General features: G+C 42.6%; 1 protein-coding gene across 1 annotated transcript in view; it reads right to left on the bottom strand.

Annotated features, from left to right (window-relative positions):
* Positions 1–20,912, bottom strand: part of ADGRL4 (adhesion G protein-coupled receptor L4) — a 253,358-nt gene that overhangs the window by 212,773 nt on the left and 19,673 nt on the right. The gene's annotated exons all lie outside the window — the stretch shown is intronic.

Below are 20,912 nucleotides of genomic sequence, written 5' to 3'. Positions count from 1 at the left end.
ATTATGTGAGCAGACTGCAGTTCCTCTTTAACTCCACATCATTAAGAACTATCAATAAATGGTGTAGTATATGATGTTCATACTCTCTCAGGCACTATGAGATTTGTTTTCTTTATTCTGCAAAAAAACCTGGTTGAACCTGCTGTTTCTCCTCCTCATGTCCATGTCCCCACTGTAGTTGTGGATTTTGCAGAGCAGTGTTGGCAACTCTGCTCATGCTCAGTTTTCAGTGTATTTTCTATGCTGAGCATTTCCTTCCTATCACATCTGAGCAGCCCGCGTGACTATAGAGTCACACATGTGGGGTTTATACACAGTGATAAATGACAGCCCATTCCCTTCCGTCTCCTTTATGCCCACTAACCAGCTAAAAACAATTACATATTGATTGATGGAGGCTTCATCTCCCTGTTAATCTACTACACAGACTGGAGGAGCGTGCCACAGCTTGTGACTGACAGAAATCCACCCACACCAGGTTATTGCCAAAACATAATAAAGATATGAGTTTAAATACTGTATGAAAATGTAAAACTGTTTAATTATAATAATTATTTATTTTTACTATTGTTTTTTTTTTTTTTTAAACACGTGACCAGTAGTAGAGGCCTAGAAGCTCTCACATGCCGCTGTTTCCCTACAGACAGGCTGGCAAAGAGCTGAGTCGTGTGACATCTGTATATAGATAAGGAAAAAAGGCACTTAGATATTTTTATTTTATTAAAATAATTACAGTGCCATCATCCACATACAGAAAGAGAATGGATTTAGTAAATTAAACAGTGTGTGTTTAGCATCACTTTAAATGATGCCTGTGGTGGCCTTTTGAGCTACAAGAATATGCTAATGAACACTAATGAGCATACCACTCAAGAGGAAATAGTGCATCAACTCAGGAGTGTGCGACCACTTATATTGGAATGATTATAAATATTGTTATAAACCTTGCGTGCGTGGATCAAAAGATGTACAGCTCTGAAGGCATGCTGTCATAAATTAGAATATAAGACTATAGTTATTGACGAAACGAAGTGGATTATTTGCAACAGTCTCCTAAATTGCTACATTCAACGTAAATTGCGAGGGCTGTACTGAAAGTATTGCAAAAGTGGGCATAACTGTTTTATTATTTTATTCACAAATGTGGGACTTTTCATATTCAATTTTATATAAAAATTTTAGTTTGATACATATTTTTTTATGATTTACTAATTTGCACAAGCTAAGCTCAGTGTTTGCTCTTAGCCCTTGTACACACGGTCGGACATTCTGACAACCAAATCCGTTGGATTTTGTCCGACGGATTTTGTCCGAAGCTGTTGCATACACACTGTCGGACAAAGTTGTCGGAAAATCCGATTGTATATAACGTGATGACGTTATTTCGTTATGACGGGACTACGTTCAGGCTAGTAGCCAATAGCTTTGGTCTAGGAATTTGATCTGAGCATGCGTGTCACTTTGTCCGTCGGAGTAGGCTACACATGATCGGAGTATGTCCGATCGGAGCATTTTGTGGGAAAATTTTACGGACAAGTTGGAAAACTTTGTATATTTGATATTCCGATGGAAACAGTCCAATGGAGACCACACACGCTGTCGGATTATCCGACAAAACGGTCTGATAGGACACATTCCGTCGAAATCTCCGACCGTGTGTACAAGGGCTTATACTTCTGATTTGCGGTGACGCTGGTTGAGCTCACCTTTACACTGCTGCTGGCAATTTTTGCTGCTTATATTTGTATTTTTTTGTATTGCCCACACACAATCACACCAAAGTCCGATCGTTTAGAACGTGATGACGTACGACGGGACTAAAAAAAGGAAGTACAATAGCCAGTAGCCAATAGCTGCCCTTGCGTCGTTTTTGGTCCGTCAGAATAGCATACAGATGAATGGTTTTCTGGATAGGAATTGATTCCGTCAGAAAGATTTAAAACATGTTCTATTTCTAGGGCCATCACAATTTTTGAAAAAAAAAAGAAAAAAAGTCAGATGAAGCCCACACACGATCGGAATATCCGATGAAATTATTCCATCTGACTTTTTCTGCCGGAAAGTCAGACCGTGTGTACACGGCATAACAGTTGAGACCGCTGTGTATGTATGTAGTTTGGATATGTGATTGGGGCAACATTGAGTTTTTTAATTTATTGGTGGCAGTTGGTACTTTTTTTGCTATATAATGCCGCGTGCGCACGACCGGACTTTCTGACAGCAAAAGTCTGACGGAACGGACAATTCGATCTTGTGTGGGCTCCATCGAACATTTGCTTGCCAAAAATCCAGCGGACTTTAGAAATAGTACATGTTTTAAAATTTTCCACCGGAACTCCGCCGGACCGAGAAATCCATTCGTGTGTATGTTAGTCCGACGGACAAAAACTGACGCTTGGGCAGCTATTGGCTACTGGCTATGAACTTCCTCATTCTAGTCCGGTCATACGTCATCACGTTTGAATCCGTCGGACTTTGGTGTGATTGTGTGTGGCCAAGTCCGTTCATTCGGAAAGTCCGTCGTAACTCCGCCAAAACTCCGTCGGAAAGACCGCCGGACCTAGTCCCTCGAAAAGTCCGGTCGTGTGTACACGGCATTAGACTTTTAGTAAAACATTTTAAATTTAGTAATATTTTAAACTTAATATAATAGTCGTACATTTTGAGAACACCGTGGCAATAATTTCTGTCTTTATTTTTATGATGATATACCAGTAATAAGGTCTCAGTATTAGCATATATTTTTCATGGACTTATTCAAGAGGGGTTGCTTTTAATGTAAATCCCGAATAATATTTAATTTACAAAGCCAGCAATATGAAATCTAAATTACATACAGCTTTGTGTGGCTAAGTCAGACGTTCTCTCAAATCTATTGATTAAATTAATATTATTTCCTGCCAGCTTGTAAGAGCACGGCAAATGCTGTCACCCTCTCCGGTCTGCGAGGGACTTTAATTAGTTTAATTAAATGACTGACCGCCTAAAAGCTGGAGAGTTTACGAGATCTAAAGTGGCAGCGTGAGGATGTTAAGTGAAGTTTTCGTGTCACACATCAGACTATCCATCCTGTGAGCAAGGATGTGGCTAAGACAGCTTTGGCAGCCTAAAGAATGCCTTCAGTCACCACATCTTGTTCTGTATATAGTATAAAGTGAACGAGCTGCTATCCATTTTTTTTTATTTTTAGGAAAACTATCATGAGAGTAACAGGGATCCTATTATGTCTCCAGCATAAAAATTAAGGCAAAATCACATAAAAAATGAAAGTAGTTTAAATGCTTTATATGCCTTTGAGCAATTTTGACCACTTTGGGAAGAGTCCATTCCCTAACTTAGCCCTCTCCCTACTTGCACATCACAGCCATTGCCTCCTTTGTCTAGGTACTCTCTGTGTTGGTCCAGCTCCTCTGGCTTTCCTCTCACCTCCCTACATTACTTTTTATGTAGCTATTAGGGGAGGAGCCAAGAGGGATACTATAGAACTTGACTTGGCTGCCAGCTCTGAGTCTGCTAGGGCTACTGACAAAACATTCAACATGGCAGCACCTAGCAAGAGTCCCTGGGCATTGTGGTCTCTACATAAGAGAATATTTTACAGATAAATCAAATGCCAAAAAAACATTAAATATACTTATAATCTTATGGCAAGATTGTTGTTAAAATAAATGCTCTGGCAACTGGGTCTCTTCAAGCAAGGGTCTCCAAAATAGAGGGCCAGTATAGTCAGTATGAGTAAAAGAATGCTTAAGCATCGAAGGTCATTGGGAGTAAAAATACCCTTGCTTCAGTGGACAATGGGAGTAAAACAGGCCCCTGCTTCAGTAGTCAGTGGGAGAAGAACATTTACTGGTGTCATTGGCCAGTGGGAATAACATAAATTCTAAAACATGCCCCTGCATCAACACGAGCAATGGTGCCCCTGTGTCAGAGGGAGAAATGGTACCCCTGTGTTGGTGGCAAATGTCCCCCTCAGTACAGCTCCTTTCGTTTAATGCATGCTGGGCCTTCTAATTGCAGGGACCGGTCTACGGCCAGCAGCTGGCCCGTGGGCTGCAGTTCATGGACCATTACCAAAGAGTGCCACTTCAATGACAGCTCTGAGTGCCGAGTATCTTATCTTGTCGAGTAGCTTACCTCACATCCAAGATGGTGGGGCACAGCAACAGGCTCTGAGCTTTTGGATGTTTACATAAGGAAGGGTTTTAAAAGTCAACAACATGCCTAAAATGCAATAAATACAGGACCAGTTGGTCCTGCGTTGTAGGTGATGGTACTATCAGAGAAGAAGAGTGTCTTCAGGGGACCAATTGTCAATAGTGAAAGTGGTGGGGAGGAAGTCTGCATTAAGATAAATATTACTCTCTGTTAGGTCTCCCTAGACAAAGTGATCATTATATTCTCATGGCTCCAAACTTTTCCTCATTTAGAGAGACTGTCCCCTTTTAGGAGCAAACCTCAAAGGATCAAACCTTGTTTTTTCCTTAGCAGAAATGTTATACTATGTTATAACTTTTAGTCAGCCTCCCTGCATGGGCGTCCGCAGAACTTTTTTCAAGGGGGGGCATAATTTTAGGGTCACCCATGCGCCGCCCCTTTTCGACAATGTCATTATCAGATTATCATGGTCAGAGACTGCAGACTTAGTACAATCCCTAGGATAGGTAATGGATAATGGCCAACAGGCCCTCTTACCAGACCCAGCGAAACAACACCAGTGATCCCTCCGGCTGGAAGATCGCTCACGGGCCACGGGGGCGACTCTGGTCAGTAGTGTAGCATGTATGTACCCTGGCAGTGACTCAGTCTTTCTCTCTCTGGTGGTGCTGGGCAGCATGGCTCTCTCTGGTGGTGCTGGACAGCATGGCTCTCTCTGGTGGCATGGGGCAGTGTAGTTCTCTCTCTGGTGGTGCTGGGCAGCGTGGCTCTCTCTCTCTGGCTTCTGCCCAGCAGAATCCTTGTTCTTTTTCCTGTAGCACCCTCTCCCTCAGCTTTTTTCCCAGGCTACAGTCTCTCAATCTCTCGATCAAGCTGTATCCTCCTCCCTGTGGAAAATGGGGCCACCAATCTTTGGGACTACATGTCCTATGATTCTCTCCTCTCCTAGTCTCTTTTGATTGGCCCTCAGTTATGGCCAATAGGGAGGAACAGTGCGGGCAGGAACAGTTATGGCCAATAGGGAAGGAACAGGGCGGGCAGGAAGCTGGGCGAGGAACCTGGTGAGAGCCGTCGTCTCTTCTCCCTGACAGGAGAAAGGAGGGGGTGACCGGGGTAAACCTGATAGCACTGCTGCCGAGTTCTCTGCTGAACTGAGCACGGAAAAGAGCCCGCAGTCACGCTACACTGATAGGGGGGCTTGGCAGAACCTTGATGGTGTCACCCCACTGGCGGGTTGCACATGGGTGTGGGCTGCCCGCACCCCGATAGGGATGGAACTGTGTTGAATTTAAGATCTCATCCCTGATTCCAGGGGGGGGCACTTGACCCCCCTTGCCCCTACCTGCGGACGCCCATGCCTCCCTGTAAATTATGGCATCTGTGATTTTGAAAAGCTAGAATAAGGACAAAAAAAACCTTATCATTTTTGCTTATCAACTCTTTATGTGTATCATTCTTTTATGCTCAGACAAAGAAAACCCCCCAATAAAGGAAATAGAAAAGAAAAATAAGAGGGATTCGGATCTTCTACATATGGTGTGGTTCACTAGAGGGATTTGGATTGCCTGCAGGTCCAAATTTTGTCGAGCTTCTCCAGCCTTGCCCTTAACCTCCTGCCTTTTTTCCCTTCTCTGCCTGACAGCTTTACACACCGCATGGTTCTCCCCTGGAAATGTAAATTCTTGTTCCATGTTGGCAATCTTGCGGATGTACACACTGAAACATTCCATTCTTTTACTATAGTAAAAGACAGATACAACCTGCCCTCAAAGGTCTAGTTTCTGAAATATATAAAATTTTGATGATTCCAGGACCTGATACTAAACACGCTTACATTGTGACATAAGAGCAGACTTTGAATAAGGAATTTACAAAAGAGGAATGGGGCAAAATCTGGAACAATGCACATAGATTCCATCTGTATGATTCAGTATACAATGTTTTATTACTGTACCATACTCCTTCCCTCCTGCACTCTCTCAATCACCATTCCAGACTATTCATGGAGTTGCCTACAATGCCCATCAATTCATTGTCCTGTGATTTAGCCTTTTGTGGCAAGAAGTCTTATGCCACGTACACACGACCGGACTTTTTGACAGCAAAGGTCTGACGGAACGAGTCTGTCGGACAATTCGATTTTGTGTGGGCTCCATCGGACCTTTGCTTACCAAAAATCTGGCGGACTTTAGAAATAGAACATGTTTTAAATTTTTCCACCGGAACTCCACCGGACCCAGTTCCTACCGAGAAATCCGCTCGTGTATGCTAGTCCGACGGACAAAAAACCAACGCGAGGGCAGCTATTGGCTACTGGCTATGAACTTCCTTATTCTAGTCCGGTCGTACGTCATCACGTTCGAATCCGTCGGACTTTGGTGTGATTGTGTGTGGCCAAGTCTGTTCATTCGGAAAGTCCGTCAGAACTCCGCCAAAAGTCCGTCGGACCTAGTCCCTCGAAAAGTCCGGTCGTGTGTATGCGGCACGAAGGCCTTTTGTATGCTCTTCTACAAGTAACTGTTTTGCTCAACCTGCCCATATTCTTGCTGGGTCTTCTACCACTTAAGCCCCGTACACACTATCAGATTGTCTGCTGAGTTTTTCCTTCAGATTTACCAAAACCATATAATATGAGGTCAAACCTTAGGAGTTTCAATGTGTATGCAATCAGGCAGGCCCTTCTACTACATGGTTTTGGTAAATCTGAAGGAAAAACTCAGCAGACAATCTGATAGTGTGTACGGGGCTTTAGTATGTTTAAGGATGCCAAAAGATTAACTCTACAAGTGTTATCAGCTGCAATAAGTCTCATAGCTTCTACACTATTCGAGAGATTAAACTCATGGAGTTCCTTATATGATTTCTACTACACCTTTTCTGATGTTTCCTCGCCACCTACCCCTTATTCTCCCCTTTATTTTCTTACTGCATCTCTTCTCCTCTATTTTCTTTCTCTTTCTCTTTGCATTTTTTGATTTTCTTTCTTTCTTTTACTTTTCTGTTCTTTTTGTGATTGGTTTACATGAAGTAATTACAGCCTCTTGTTTATGGTCTGCAGTGGTGTTTCACAGATTACTGCTACCTTCTTTGTTATATTGTGATTTTCATGTGCTGCCTTCTACAAATATCTATTCAGAATTTGAGGGAGGAGGTTTTGGGATATCCGTAGCTGGCCCAAAATCTAAAATACAGAAATCTGTTTCCTTATTTTTTGTGACCTCACTTGTGAGAAACTCCTCATTCCTTGTGTTCATTGAGGCAGGAAGTGAAGAGAAATCTCTTTGTTGGAGACATATACATCAATAAAGACAAAGGGTATTCTATCCATTTCCTTTAGCAGACTTGTCATTATTTTGTTCATAATTATTTATATTAAAAATGAAAAAAAACACCAATATACATGCTAGCTGCAGCCTATTAGAGTTTTGCTGTTGTTGTTGTGTGAGCAAAACACAGAATGGAGATACAATCAATGACAGTGTTACTCAAATGTCACCTGACACATCAAGTGGTTGTAAAGCCTAAAGCCCCGTACACACGAGAGGACTTATGTCCGACAGACTTCCGAAGGAGTTCCGTCGGAGTTCTGCTGGAATTCCGACGGAGTTCTGACAGACTTTTCGGCTGAACGGACTTGGCCACACACGATCACACTAAACTCCGACGGATTCGAACGTGATGACGTACGACTCGGCTCGAATAAGGAAGTTCATAGCCAGTAGCCAATAGCTGCCCTAGCGTCGGTTTTAGTCCGTCAGACTAGCACACACACGAGCGGATTTTTCGAAGGGGACCGGGTCCGGCGGAGTTCCTTCGGAAAAATTTGAAGCATGTTCCATATTCTAAAGTCCTTCGGACTTTGGCGAGTCAAAAGTCCGTTGCAGCCCACACACGATCGGATAGTCTGACGGACTCAGTCCTTCGGACTTTGGATGTTGAAAAGTCCGCTCGTGTGTACGCGGCATTAAGGTTTTCCACCTTCATGGATTCTATTCATGAAGGTGAAACACTTTCTGTGCTGCAACTCCCCCCCAGATCCCCCCCTTTTTCTTACCTGAGCTTGATCCAGCGATGTGCCCAAACGCTGCGGCTCCAGCTGCTGTCGCTCTCCTCATTGGACAGATTGATATCAACAGGAGCTATTGGCTCCCCCTGCTTTCAATCAAAAGCAGCAGCGGAACACGGGCGCACACCTGCAGAGGTGCCCCCATGGAAAGCTACTTTCCGTGGGGGCACCCGATCAAGAGGATAGGCCTGGAGCGCCGGCAGGGGGACCCCAGAAGAAGAGGATCTGTGCAAAACACTTGTACAGAGCATGTTAGTATAACATGTTTGTTATTTTTATTAAAAAACAAAAACGTAAAGGTTTAGTATCACTTTAATTTCCAGTTCAATAATGCAGAGAATCCTGTTTTAATTGATTGTTAATGCAACACATGGGAACACATTTTCAAACCAGTGAATGTGTTTTTCACATTTACTGGTGGTGATCCAATCACTGCCATAGAAAACACATGCACAAGGAAGATTCACCTGCAGTGAATGTTTGTTGAATGTTATGCCGCGTACACACGGGCGGACTGTATGGCGTACTTAGTCCGTCGAAACACATTTCAGCGGACAGTCCGCTCGTGTGTGGGCTTCAGCGGACTTTTTCAGCGTGCAGTCTGGCGTACTAAATATTTCGGATTTTTCGAAATTCTGTCCGTCGTACTTTGGTTTCAGCGGACAATCCGCTCGTCAGTAGGCTAGTTCGACGGACTAAGAATGGCGCATGCCCAGAAAGGATTTACACGGCGGAAGGGTGCTTTGCTGTGTATTCGACTTCCTATTTCTAGTCCCGTCGTACGTGCTGTACACGTCATCGCGCAAGCTTTCGACGGACTGTTTGTGCATCCGTGTGTGGTCAAGTCCGTTCAGTCGAAAGTATGACAGACTGTCCGTCGGATTGTATGACGGACTAAGTATGCCATACAGTCCGCTCGTGTGTACGCGGCATTAGAATCACTGCATTCTAAGTATACCTTTATGTGTAAATGTGCGAAAATTTTAAAAGATTGACAGGTTCTCTTTCAGTCATCCTCCCTCCTGTCCTGTTTGTGTATCCTCATAACATAAGAAGAAATGTTCATAGAATTTATCTAGGATGTGAGTTTTCAACATTCCCTAGTAGAGTGGGGACTGGACCCTGGAGAACGCTGTATATTAGTTTACCATGTTTAATAATGCAAATGATACTTCATCGACACTGCTAAATTCAGCTGTAATTTCTGGCACAGTGAGATGATATGAGCCCATCAATCTCCGATATGAGCCACTGACATCAAACCCCAAAAGATGTTTCCGCGGCACCAAGAGACTTGCACATATATGACCATATGCCTTCCTAGACTAATCTAAAAGCTTAGCCTTATTTCTCAAGCCAGGGGTTGATAAATAAGTTAATATATTTATACTGAGGACCCCTTCGGTCTCTGTGCATTAACAGATCCCCGTGTTTTCTTTTAAGTCCTCTATATGTTATTATATTATTTGCCTATATCATTAGTGCCCGTCATTTATTGCAACATGATCATTTCCCTTCTGATTACCAAAATCGAATTCCGAAATTAGAATAAAATGCAGGAAATTGGTTAAAAAAAGTTGTAAAAATCTAAAATAGAGGAGGAACTAATATTGAAGTCTAATATATGACCCCTTGACAGATAACAGTTGGTACTCACCTGCTCTATTAAAGGCATTATAAACTCTCCTGTTTGCACCTGCATAAGATGTGCATTGATCATGTAGTTTCATGGTGTTATTTGTTGCCCTGCATGCACATCCTATAGGATCATAAATCTTCACATTCTGGTGTCAGACGTTTCTGTATGTGTTCAAACATGAGGCATGGCACTGCATAGGTTATTGCATGACCTCTGTCTGTAGTCTAAGAACTGACACTTCCTGTGAAGAAACAACATTTACCACAACCCTGAGTCTAGTGTTCTGTAGGGGAGAGCTACATTGTAATTAGAATTGATACAGACAAAAGTAGGCAGAACGGTGAAGGAATGAGATGTGTTTTCATCACATTAGCACTCCCACATTTCTGATGCAGCACAGAGGAATAGGAGAGGCACGGATTGGACGCTGTGTGGCCCTGAACAAGAAGCTGTTTGTCCCTTTAGTGAATAGGGCCAAGCTTAGTGAATAAATATATGAACATAGGGGAATTCATCAGCCATGACACAACAACTGTAGCCACAATATGCAAGCCCATTATTACAAGGTAAGGCAAGTGACATAGGAAATGTAACTGCACTAATACCTAGTTAAAACAACCAAAAACATTGAATTAAGTGTACAATGTGTTTAAGCTTGGGATTGACACTAGAGCTCATGCAATAGCAGAAGTGGAATAGTTTCCATTGCATTATGGGTGTTGATCCTGATTAGGTCCACTCATATACAAACTCCAAGAAATTGCTCAGAGCAAGAACAGGAGCAAAAACGAAAATGGATATTCAGTTGGCTAAAGCATAGATACCAGAGTGACGTTGTAAATAGGGTTCACTTGGAACAGAAAGCAGTCACTAGTGGTGTACCACAAGGCTCTGTACTGGATCCGGTTCTATTTATTCTATATGGTTTTGGTGGGTAAGGTATGTCTTTTTGCTGATGACACAAAGGTGTGTAATAGGGTTGATATCCCTGGAGGTGTCTGTAACATGGAACACGATTTGACATTGCTGTAAGATTGGTCAAAGCAGTGAAGACTGCAGTTCAATGTTTCTTAATGTAGAATAATTTACCCATGGAAAAAGAATCCCCTGAGAGGAGTACAACATTGGGGGTACAGTGTTGGCCAGCACTACAGAGGAAAACGATTTGAGGGTACTTATTTCAGATGATTGCAAAAAGAGCAAACAGTGTGACCAGGTAGTGGGAAAATCGACCAGAGTTCTAGGATGCATCTTTAGAGGGACCACCAGCAGGAGGAAGGAGCTCCTGATTCCTCTATATAGAATTGTATAACGCTAGAGGGACCACCAGCAGGAGGAAGGAGGCCCTGATTCCTCTATATAGAATTGTATAACGCTAGAGGGACCACCAGCAGGAGGAAGGAAGTCCTGATTCCCCTATATAGATCTTTATATCACTAGAGGGACCACCAGCAGGAGGAAGGAGGTCCTGATTCCTCTATATAGATCTTCATATCACTAGAGGGACCACCAGCAGGAGGAAGGAGGCCCTGATTCCTCTATATAGAATTGTATAACGCTAGAGGGACCACCAGCAGGAGGAAGGAAGTCCTGGTTCCCCTATATAGATCTTTATATCACTAGAGGGACCACCAGCAGGAGGAAGGAGGCCCTGATTCCTCTATATAGATCTTCATATCACTAGAGGGACCACCAGCAGGAGGAACGAGGCCCTGATTCCCCTATATAGATGTTTAGTGAAACTTCATTTAGTATACTGTGTACAGTTCTGGAGACCTCACTCACAGAAATTGATAAAATATTGATGAAATAGAACGAGTCCAGAGACGGGTAACAAAAATGGTGAAAGGTCTGGGGGATGAAACATATTGAGTGTGACTTCAGGAACCTAATATGTACAGTCTGGAGGAAAGAAGGGAAAGAGGAGACATAATTGAAACCTTTAAATACATCAAGGGGTGAATAGGGTTCAGGAGGGCAGTTTTTTTTTAATATGAAACCAAACTCAAGAACACAGGGACATGATCTCAGCTCTGTGATGAGCGACTTCCTGTTCATTCATAAACTGAAGCATAGAAAACGCATCTTACTATGCTTCAGTTATCAATGAACACAGTGAGTGGTATCAATCACTCACTGTGTTCATTCAGAAAAGGAAGGGGCCAGTAAATTACATATTTACCAGCCCCTTCCCCGCTCTCCATCCTGAAACATCTCCCTGTGTGCCCCTAGCAGCTGGCAGTAGAGGATGGACGTTGGCAGAGATGCTGGGGTTGGGGGGGGTGGAGAACGAGGGTGGAGCCCAGTCAGTAGGGGGAATCTGCACTTCATGGGCATGCCCAAGCATATCCAGCACACCCTGGGCACACACATATGTTGATAAAATAAAAAATATCTATGGACACTATACCACCATAAAAATGTGGCAAGAAAAATTATAAAAAATCTGCGCTTAGTAAAAAAATTTAAAAATTAAATTAAAGAACAGCAGCTGAACACAATAACCAGGATACTGGGCACAACAACATAGAAAAAATAAATAAAAGTGCAGCGCTTACCACTAGGTGAATTTTCATATAACTAAGTATAAATTAATAAACTTTCATAAAAAACCTAAATATTAGTGAATCCAAATAAAGTGAAAATCAATAGTGAAAAGTGTTTACAAAAAATTAGTTAGTTGTCAAAATAAAAAACAACATCCATCAGAAACTCAAAAGTCCAATGTATTTGAACATGTGAAAAAAAATTTTTTTCCACAGGTGTATGATAGTGTCCTATATAAGTGAACAAAAAATGTAGTTAATCCTGTTTGTTCATGAGAAAGTGCTTGACCACGTGGACCTTTCACAGCTACAAATCAATAAGAAATGAAGGCTTACCAGATCACCGATTAGTATGCACAAATGCGAATACCCAAACGATTCGAAACGGACAGCCGGAAAACGAAAAATAAAAATGTGGCAAACTTAATGACTAGAAAAGTCTTGTAGAGATGATGATTTTTTTTGCTCCTTCACTGCCCGCCCAATCAGCAAGCTGGGAGCAGGGAGGTGACCTTAATGTATTCCTTAGCTCAAAAAGAAAAAAATGGTCTCCTGACTGTGCTGTATGGCAGAGGGGTATAAATCACATAAAGATTTTTTTTCCCAGACAGTTTACATTTGTGTTTTTTATATGCAACTATAGTTGTTTGCCTGGAATGCCGCTTTAAGCAGCAATCTTGCCCCCAAAACCACTAAAACCATGCATAATGTCCATGCAGTGCCAAATCCATCACTTACCTCCCCTCTACTCCGCCTTCCCAGCATCATATTTACCAATAAATTTTAGCTTTTTTTTTAAATTGGCGTATCAGTGTCACTCGCAACCTCCAATAAGTATCTGATTTGTGCAGAAAAGTGCGTAGGCGCTACTTTGGTTAGAGGACACGGTCTGCCATTTCAAAGACATTTGCCTTTCGTCTCACCGAGTAACATAAAAAAACTCTGATAAGAGTGTGAAGGAACAAACTGACATTTCTCTCCCTAGAGAGTCAAATTATTTGTTTTCCTTTTGTTTCCACCTATCTCGCTCACTTTTGGTCTGCAAGATTCTATTGTGTAATAGTCTTTTTTGATCATAGCTGTTATCGTGGTTGATTCTGTCAGCGCTGTCGCACTGGCTAGCCTGACATGTCTGCTATTGCTGGTGTCAACATGCATTGCCATCTCACTTTTTCTTTCCTTTTCACGGAGGAGACTTGTATTCCCTTTTTTAGTGGCTATAATTATCCGAATATCTTTTCCCAACAGAAGCAAAAAAAATAAAAAATAATATGAAATAAAAAATAAATAAATAAAATAAAAGTACTAGAGGGTTTGACAGGGGAGCATGAAATCACTAGAGACAAAAGAAATCAAAGCTCATGGGAACATAATGGCTTTTAAAATGTGTATTTCTTATTTACTAGCAAATTCTAAGTCAAAGAATAACTTCAGGCAACAAGTAAACTGTTCAGTCACCTTCTAATTCTATCCAAGAAACAATGAAAATGGGCTAAACCTACAAAGTCCCAATAGTCCACCTTTTGGCTCTCTTCATACCTATGTGCTGCGTGTAGTAAAACATGTATTTTACATTAACTTATAATTGCACCCTAATGAACAACTACAGTTGCGGGTAATGCTCCCGAGTCACAGCACATCAGAATGTACAGTATTTCGCAAAAGTGAGTACACCCCTCACATTTTTGTAAATATTTTATTTTATCTTTTCATGTGATAACACTGAAGAAATGACACTTTGCTACAATGTAAAGTAGTGAGTGTACAGCTTGTATAACGGTGTAAATTTGCTGTCCCCTCAAAATAACTCAACACACAGCCATTCATGTCTAAACCTCTGGCAATAAAAGTGAGTACACCCCTAAGTGAAAATGTCCAAATTGGGCCCAAGTTGCCAATATTTTGTGTGGCCACCATTATTTTCCAGCACTGCCTTAACCCTCTTGGGCATGGAGCTCACCAGAGCTTCACAGGTTGCCACTGGAGTCTCTTCCACTCCTCCATGACGACATCACAGAGCTGGTGGATGTTAGAGACCTTACACTCCTCCACCTTCTGTTTGAGGATGCCCCACAGATGCTCAATAGGGATTAGGTCTGGAGACATGCTTGGCCAGTCCATCACCTCTAACCTCAGCTTCTTTAGCAAGGCTGTGGTAGTATTGGAGGTGTGTTTGGGGTCGTTATCATGTTGGAATACTGCATTGCAGCCCAGTCTCCGAAGGGAGGGGATCATGCTCTGCTTCAGTATGTCACAGTACATGTTGGCATTCATGGTTCCCTCAATGAACTGTAGCTCCCCAGTGCCAGCAGCACTCATGCAGCCCCAGACCATGACACTCCCACCACCATACTTGACTGTAGGCAAGGCACACTTGTCTTTGTACTCCTCACCTGGTTGCTGCCACACATGCTTCACACCATCTGAACCAAATAAGTTTATCTTGGTCTCATCAGACCACAGGACTTGGTTCCAGTAATCCATGTCCTTAGTCTGCTTGTCTTCAGCCAACTGTTTGCAGGCTTTCTTGTGCATCATCTTTAGAAGAGGCTTCCTTCTGGGATGACAGCCACGCAGACCAATTTGATGCAGTGTACGGCATATGGTCTGAGCACTGACAGGGTGACCCACCACCCCTTCATCCTCTGCAGCAATGCTGGCAGCACTCATACGTCTATTTCCCAAAGATAACCTCTGGATATGACGTTGAGCACCTACATTCAACTTCTTTGGTCGACCATGGTGAGGCCTGTTCTGAGTGGAACCTGTCCTGTTAAACCGCTGTATGGTCTTGGCCACCGTGCTGCAGCTCAGTTTCAGCATCTTGTCAATCTTCTTATAGCCTAGGCCATCTTTATGTAGAGCAACAATTCTTTTTTTCAGATCCTCAGAGAGTTCTTTGCCATGAGGTGCCATGTTAAAATTCCAGTGACCTATATGAAAGAGTGTGAGCGATAACACCCAAATTTAACACACCTGAGACCTTATAACACTAACAAGTCACATGACACCAGGGAGGAAAAATGGCTAATTGGGTCCAATTTGGACATTTTCACTTAGGGGTGTACTCACTTTTGAGTTATTTTGTGGGGACAGCTAATTTACTCTGTTATACAAGCTGTACACTCACTACTTTACATTGTAGCAAAGTGTAATTTCTTCAGTGTTGTCACATGAAAAGATATAATAAAATATTTACAAAAATGTGAGGGGTGTTCTCACTTTTGTGAGATACTGTATATATTATACCAAAGTGTACGATGCTAGGTCACTCAAATAATCTAATATGATGTAATAAACAAATGCCCAGAGAATTATTTATATACTTATATCCAACTTACATTGAGCATTATATTCCACCATTAGTGTCCATAACTAGTACCTATTATACTTAACCAAACAAGTGCTCCACAAGTTCTGTGTCTCTTTAAATGCTAAAGAAAGTGCTCTGTGTTTTTAATTTTGACCCCTCCCCCTGTGCACACTGAGACTCACTGGATCCTCTGGGCTCTACAATGCAAAGGAATAAAAGTACCACAGACGACATCATAGTACTACCCGTTTATTTACATGCCCCATTATGCACACCATATCACATACAGTATATTAGACTCACATGGTCCAGTGCCAAGACTGGCACCCAGTGTAATCCAGCAAGACTTTATAAGTCAGCTGCCGCTGCTCCAGAAGCCCGGAAGTGGCGTGCCTTCCAACGGGCAGAAGTGACATCACAGTGGGTTCCTAATTCTCCATCTCAAGGCATTTTACCATACTCTGCATCTTCAGGTATTATTACAGATTAGCCAATTTAGTCATCCATGGACTGTAAAGTTGCATTCACTGTGGGCCCAAATGGGGATGTGCAACCTGGTAGGCCCTGTAGTCACATATGAGAAGATTCTCTTGTCTCACAATCTACAGTAGACCCCCTGCAGCGGGGACTGGTTATCAGCCACTACTAGGGGGAGCTACAAGGTTACCCAGTTGCATGTGAGAAGCAGATAGCTCCTCTGAGTTTATCAGTTGTATATGAGAAGCAGGTAGCCCAAATTCTCTTGTCTCACAATCTACAGTAGACCCCCTGGAGCAGGACCTGACTTATCAACCACTACTAGGGGGAGCTACAAGGTTACCCAGTTGTAAGTGAGAAGCAGATAGCTCCTCTGAGTTCCTCGGTTGTATATGAGACACAGATAGCAAAATTCTCATGTCTCACAATCTAGAGTAGACCCCCTGGAGCAGGACCTGGCTTAGCAACCACTACTAGGGGGAGCTACAAGGTTACTCAGCTGTATATGAGAAACAGATAGCTCCTCCAAATTCCCTGAAACCTGGTAGGCCCTGTAGTCACAAGATGGTGACAAGTTCCTATATGAGAAGATTCTCTTGTCTCACGATCTACAGTAGACCCCCTGAAGTGGGAACTGACTTATTAACCACTGCTAGGGGGGCTACAAGATTGCCCAGTTGTATATGAGAAGCAGATAGCCCAAATTCTCTTGTTTCACGATCTACAGTAGACCCACTTTTACAGGAACTGGCTTATCAACAACTACTAGGGGGAGTTAAAAGTTTGCCCAGTTGTATATGAGAAGCAGATAGCCCAAATTCTCTTGTCTCATGATCTACAATAGACCCCCTGGAGCAGGAACTGGCTTATTAACCCCTGCTAGGGGGGCTACAAGATTGCCCAGTTGTATATGAGAAGCAGATAGCCCAAATTCTCTTGTCTCATGATCTACAATAGACCCCCTGGAGCAGGAACTGGCTTATTAACCACTGCTAGGGGGGGCTACAAGATTGCCCAGTTGTATATGAGAAGCAGATAGCCCGAATTCTCTTGACTCACGATCTACAGTAGACTCACTTTTACAGGAACTGGCTTATCAACAACTACTAGGGGGAATTAAAAGTTTGCCCAGTTGTATATGAGAAGCAGATAGCCCAAATTCTCTTGTCTCCTGATCTACAATAGACCCACTTTTACAGAAACTGGCTTATCAACAACTACTAGGGGGAGTTAAACGTTTGCCCAGTTGTATATGAGATGCAGATAGCTTCTCCAGGTTTACCAGTTATATACGAGAAGGAGATAGCTTCTCCAGGTTTACCAGTTGTATACGAGAAGGAGCTAGCTTCTCTGAGTTTCCCAGTTATATATGAGAAGCAGATAGCTTCTCCAGGTTTACCAGTTGTGTATGAGAAGGAGATAGCTTCTCCGTGTTTACCAGTTGTATACGAGAAGGAGATAGCTTCTCTGGGTTTACCAGTTGTATATGAGAAGCAGATAGCTTCTCTGAGTTTCCCAGCTGTATACAAATTGAGAAGCAAATAGCACTAATTCTCTTGTCTTATGATCTACAGTAGACCCCCTGGTGCAGGAACTGGCTTATCAACCACTGCTAGAGGGGCTACCAGGCTGGATTCACATTGTTCTAAGTGCATTTTCATGCATTTATTACATGCAGCAGCAATAATTCATTTGCATGCTCTGTTGCTGTCGTCAATAAATCCTATAATGCTCCTTCATGCATCAAAGATTGGACAACACCTATCAACAAAAAAAACAAAAAAACATCTTCCGCATTTTAAAACTCCCTTTCCTTGTGCCCATATACAGATTATCACAAGAACAGCATTCCTATTTGAAATACATTTTTAATTTCGTTTGTTCCCATTTGGTACAACAAATGCACAAATATTTTTTTTTTTCTGCTGTCGAAAAGTAAATGTTTACAACATTTGGCAGATCATGCTGCAATGCATGGTTGGTAGTCTGTCTAACCCTCACTTTGTATTTCTCTTTATTGTTATATCTCAGAATAATTGCTTACAATGAACAGGCACGCTTCCTACGAAAGAAAGCGAGGCGTAGGAGTTTTGCTTCATAACAAGCTGCTTCAATGGCTGAATTGCGGGGTTATACTGTGCTGTGAGACATGCATATATACTAATGTGTTCTATTCACCTTCTTTCGGTCCCTCACAGCAGGCTGTCGGCCTACACCTGCTGTAATCTGCTGCTTACTCTCGCAGCAAGTGGTGTCCTGGTGTGGCGGGTCCGATTAAGATTGGGGATGTGGTAGGAGGATTGACACCATCAGATCTTTAAAGGGGACCTTTCACTAGCTAAATGTGCATGAATACATTCCTGACATGTGTATATATATAGAATGGAAGTTACATTTTTCAAATTTACAGTGCCTAATTCCGCGTACATACAATTGTTTTTTCTGTCACAATAAACTCTGACGGTTTTTCTGACGGAGTTCTGATGGAGTTCCACTGAAACGGACTTGCGTACACACGGTCACACCAAAGTCTCATCATTTAGAACGCGGTGACGTACAAAACATACGACGGGACTAGTAAAAGGAAATTAAATAGCCAGTAGCTAATATCTGCCGTTGCATTGTTTTTGGTCCATCGGGATAGCATACAGACAAACATTTTTCCCAATAGGAAAGATTTAAAACATGTTCTATTTCTAGGTCCAACAGAATTTTCGAAAGAAAAAGTCCAATGAAGCCCACACACGGCTGGAATATCTGATGGAATGATTCCAGAAAGTCCGGCGTGTGTACGCGGCATTAGTTATTTAAAAAATGGTTCTTGAGCTCCAGACAATGCAGAGCTGGGTGTTTTAGCAGCCAATCCTCAGGCCCCGTCACCATGCCCAAAGCCTTGTGCAAACCTTTTTCCAGGGTGACTTGGAGCCCATACATATCTTCCTCGCCTCACTCCACTTCCGAACAAGCAACAATGATTTGTACCTGGGTGCAAGAGTTTTGCTCCCATTCACTCCATAATACTGTAATGGATGCCTTAGTGTCCAATCAGGACCCATTACCATGCCCCATGGGGGTAGAGAAAGAATCCTAAGCATTTTGTAAACTTTGACCAAGCTGACTTGGAGCCCATACATATCTTACTTTTCTCACTCCACTTCTGAACAAGCAATAATGATTTGCACCTGGGGGAATGAGTTTTGCTCCCATCCACTCCACAATACTGTTATGGACTACCTTAGTGGCCAATTATCAGAACCCATAACTGTTACCTGGGGGCAGAGAGAGAATCTTCAGCCTGGTGTAAACTTTCGCTAGGGTGACTTGGTGCCCATACATGTCTTCTTATTCTCACTTCGCGTTCAAAAGAACAATAATGATTTATACCTGGGGTACAACGGTTCTATTCCCATTCACTCCACAACACTGCTATGGATGCCTTAGTGGCCAATCATCAGGTCTCATCACTGTTACTTGGGTGCAGGGAGAGAATCCTTAGCCTTGTGTAAACTTTTACCAGAATAACTTGGTGCCCATGCATATCTTCCTCTCATCACTGCGCTTCCAAAAAAGCAACAATGATTTGTACGTAGAGTAAAGGGTTTTTCTCCCATTCACTCCATAATGTGACTATGGATGCTTTATTTGCCAATCACCAGGCCCCATCATTGTTATGGGGGGTGGGGGGAGTGAAGAGCGTCCTGAGCCCTGAGCCTTGTGTACACTTTGACCAGGGTAAAGCCTAAACATGGCTTCCTCTCATGATTCCATCTTTAGATGCAAATTTCTATTTTTGTTGGTGACGTAATTGAGGAGACTTTTCCCTACTTCCTGTTCCTGTGAGACATGGAAAGAGCAGAGCAGTTGTCACCAGTAAAGGAAGATACAAAACAGCTGTAAAACATTTTCAGAAGTCCCAAGCCTCCAAACGCTATTAAAATGCATTTATGTGTCTCCATTGGAAGCATTTCCTATTACCTCCGGTAAGCTCCAATTTTATACACTATAAGGCCAAAGACACATTTTAGACAGTTGTGCAAAGCCAACCTTGTGGCAACAGTCTGGAGGAGGTCATTTTCTATTGCACCATGACTATGCCCCTGTACACAAACAAAGAAAGAGCTGCTCGCATGCCTGAAATTAGGTCGCTTTCCCAAAAACTGGACGCTAGTAGAGGCTCATCTTGCACCCAATGAAGATGCAGTAATTCAGGAAAGAAGAAGGTTGGCCCAGCTGTGCTCTGTAAAGGATTCAAATGCTGTCAATCTTTTTTATCCAGAAAAGGCAAATATAGAGTCCCCGCATGCCTGAAGTTCCAGGCAGCGACTCTCTTTTCACTTTGTCAAGGTCAATAAAGATTGTCAGCATTTGAATTCTTTACGGAGTACCATCCTTCCTACTATTCTCAATAAAGACATGGTTTGATGAGTTTGGGGTGAAGTGAATTGAACTGCATGCACTACAAACCTACTGAACACTTTTGGGAGGAATCAGAATGCCAAATGAGAGCTAGGCTTTCTTGACCAACATCAGTACCTGACCTCACATATACCCTTTGGGCTGAATGGACACAAATTTCCACAGACACACTCCAAAGTCTTATGGAAAGCCTTCCCACCTTCCCTTCTTCCCATAAAAGTGGAAGCTGTTATCAGGACCGTCTTTAAGGCAGTGCAAAAGGAGCAGCTGCCCTGGGCCCTGCCATTGTTGTGGGGC

The sequence above is a fragment of the Lithobates pipiens genome, unplaced genomic scaffold, assembly GCF_037356315.1.
Source record: "Lithobates pipiens isolate NorthernLeopardFrog02 unplaced genomic scaffold, aLitPip1_a1.2 Scaffold_23, whole genome shotgun sequence".
In the NCBI taxonomy this organism is placed as follows: domain Eukaryota; kingdom Metazoa; phylum Chordata; class Amphibia; order Anura; family Ranidae; genus Lithobates; species Lithobates pipiens.
Note: the sequence above shows the minus strand (reverse complement) of the source record. Positions and strands in the feature narration are given on the sequence as shown.